Source organism: Gossypium hirsutum, chromosome D06 (assembly GCF_007990345.1).
Source record: "Gossypium hirsutum isolate 1008001.06 chromosome D06, Gossypium_hirsutum_v2.1, whole genome shotgun sequence".
NCBI lineage: Eukaryota > Viridiplantae > Streptophyta > Magnoliopsida > Malvales > Malvaceae > Gossypium > Gossypium hirsutum.
Window position 1 is genome coordinate 23,014,204 of NC_053442.1, and position 3,047 is coordinate 23,017,250.

Sequence of the window (3,047 nt, forward strand, 5' to 3'; positions counted from 1 at the left end):
ATCGAGAGATAATTTTACCAAGTAAATCATAATTTATCCTAGTCAAAAAAGTGAGGCCGAGAGGTATTAACTGGTTAATTAATAGCTAACTCGAAAAAACCCAAATTCTGAAGTTTATTAGGATCACTGAAGTGAGTTAACCCCTTGCTTGTTTTATTGGATTTATTTCAACTGTTAGTTGGTTTATTTTAGTTTTAGATAAATTTTATGTTAGTTTAAGTAATCAATTTCAATTTGGTTTTGGTAATATAATTTTAAATCGGTACTATTTAGCCCTATTAGTGTAGAAAGCTAATTTAGGTTTAATTCAACCTCCCTTTGGTACGATCCTTGAAATGCTTCCCGAAGTGTTTTGCTGTAACACTAATCTATATTACAATTTGATCTGTATACTTGCAGACACTATTGTTTAATTATTTATCCATTTTGCTGCAGTATTTCCAGCCCAGACGTTCGCACATCTGGCAGCGATTAAGTTGTTGGTGTCGTTCCCGGGGAGGTTTTGGCATTAGACTTGAATTTAATTTTCTGCATTTTAATAGGATATATAGGAACATTTAGGATTATAAATACAATTTTTTTTATTTGATTTTAATTTATTTCAACTTCTCTTCCATTTCAATGTATGACTTGAAGTGGAACCATTCTAGTTAAGCTAGATCTTGAACCGGAGAGAATATTAAGGCAAGCCCGATAGGAAATGCAAAACAATCCACCTATAGTGGTTGACTTGCCATGAGGAAACCCCCTATTTGAAAACAAACATCGAACCTCCAGCACAGTTCAGAAGAGAGCCACATATGGCTCAACCAGAGAAGACATTGCGCGAATACATGCTTCCCACTTTAGACATTGTTTGAGGTAGTATCGAGAGGCCTACAATTAACGCACAAAATTTTAAAATTAAGATGACCACCATCCAAATGATACAAAAATAATTTGCAATTTTGGGGAAACATGATGCAAGACCTGAACCAGCATTCAAAGAGATTCCTACATTTGCGCGACACATTCAAATACAACGGAGTGACCAATGACGCGATTCGTCTCCATTTGTTCTCGCTCTCGCTTTGTGACAATGCTTATGAATAGCTCAATTTCCACGAGCCATGTTCCATCACGACATGGGACAACTTAGCGGGAAATTTTCACGCAAATTTGTCCCCATTAGTTGAACCGTCCAATTAAGGCGCGACATTGCTAATTTTAAGCAATTCGAAGGTGAGAATTTATATGAAGCATGGGAACACTTCAAATCGCTTATTAAGAAATGCCCACACCCCGGTATGCAAGATTGGCTTCAATTGTAAATTTTTTATAATAGATTGGATGGGAGCTTAAGAGCCTTCATGAAAAAACCTACGAGCAAGCCTGTCAATTGATTGAAGGACATGGCAATAAAGTCATACATGTGGCCTAACAAGCACTTTTCTTATAGCCTGAAACCATAAATGGCTCAGGTGGTCAAAGAAGGCAACAAATATCAACAAAATTTGGAAAAATTACATCATCTAGAGACCACTATTAAGCCATCAATGAATCATGCTACTTGAAGCTACATGTTCGACTCAGAAACCCAATCGGAGGAATTGAATTATTTGGGTAATAGGGATGAAAATCTCTATTCGAACACGCACAACCCCAGTTGAAAGACCATCCGAATCTAAGGTGGAGAGGCAACCAAGGTAGCGAAAACCCAGCTCCAAATCGAAAAACCTTCCATACCAACCCTCACACTTGCAAAGATCTCAAGAGAGATCCATGGGTAATGACCACATTGGTTGTGGTCAACGCTTGGACCGGATTAAAAATAAGATGCAACTCATGAGGTTTGACATTAACACGTAAAGACCAAATGCACGTAAACACGTACCAATGTGGTCAAGTTAAAGGAAAAGATGCGCAATATAGTAAGCGCATTGAATAAGATACGAAGGCAAATGGGAACGAGGATTCTGAGTAATACCAAGAACAACCTTCAAAAGGATGAAAAAGAGCACATAAATGCAATCTCACTCCATTCGAGTAAAACTTTAGCAAACTTAGAAAAACCCGTTACTGAGAAGGATGAAGAGGACGAGACGGAGGACCAAAATCTTGATGAGCCAAAAGTTGAAGTCCGAATGGAGGAAAGATCTAAACTGATAGCTGAGTTGGAACATACTCCATCTTCAAAACTAGTGCAAAAGAATGTATTGTTCTAATTGAGGTTGGAGGACAAGCAACGAAGGGATGACGAAGAATTCATAAGTTTTCTTAACCTTTTTAAATCTCTTAATATAAAACTTGTCACTAATTGAGCTTATTGATAAGTTGCTAAAGTATGCCAAATACTTAAAAGAAATTATGTCTAGGCATAAAAAGCTAAAAAAAGGTGAGCAAATAAAAATCGACGCTTCTTGTAGTGATAATTTCTCGTAAAATACCCCCGAAGATAAAAGATCCGGGAAGTTGTACACTTCTTCTAGAGATAAGGAACAAACATTTTAATAAGGCCCTTTGTGACTTATCCACATATTTAAAACTCAGATTGAGGGAGAAGAAAATTACGAAAATTACATTTCAATTAGGCGATTGATCTCTTATACACCTTAAAGGTGTACTTGGGGACGTATTGGTTAAAGTTAGGGGTTTTATAATCCTCGTCGAATTTGCTATCCTCGACTTCGAGAAGAGGACCAACACATTCCCATTCTGTTGGGTCGGCCATTTTTGGCTACGTTTAGATCAACAATTGATCTAGAAAAGAACGCGTTAAAAATGAAGATCGATGGCAAAATAGAAGTACTACGGGGCTTTTTTTAGGGGGCGAAAAGATTTAGTCGTAGATGAGCTTTGGTAAAAGTTTTTGTGGTAACTATGGACAGAATTTTGTACCTCTTTTGACAGAACTCTATGACAGTTAGGGCCTTTTTTTTTTAGGTTTGGGTTTGTACGTGTCGTACATTTAGGGATGGAAACAATGAATTTAGATATCAAGAAGTTTGATGGAATCATATATTTTAGATTGTAGTAGTTTCGAATAAAGTAGAGTGTTTAAAGAAAGG

At 36.9% G+C, this 3,047-nt stretch overlaps 1 pseudogene; it reads right to left on the minus strand.

Annotated features, from left to right (window-relative positions):
* Positions 1-1,187: 1,187 nt before the first annotated feature.
* Positions 1,188-1,288, minus strand: LOC121218896 (uncharacterized; annotated as a pseudogene).
* Positions 1,289-3,047: the final 1,759 nt, after the last annotated feature.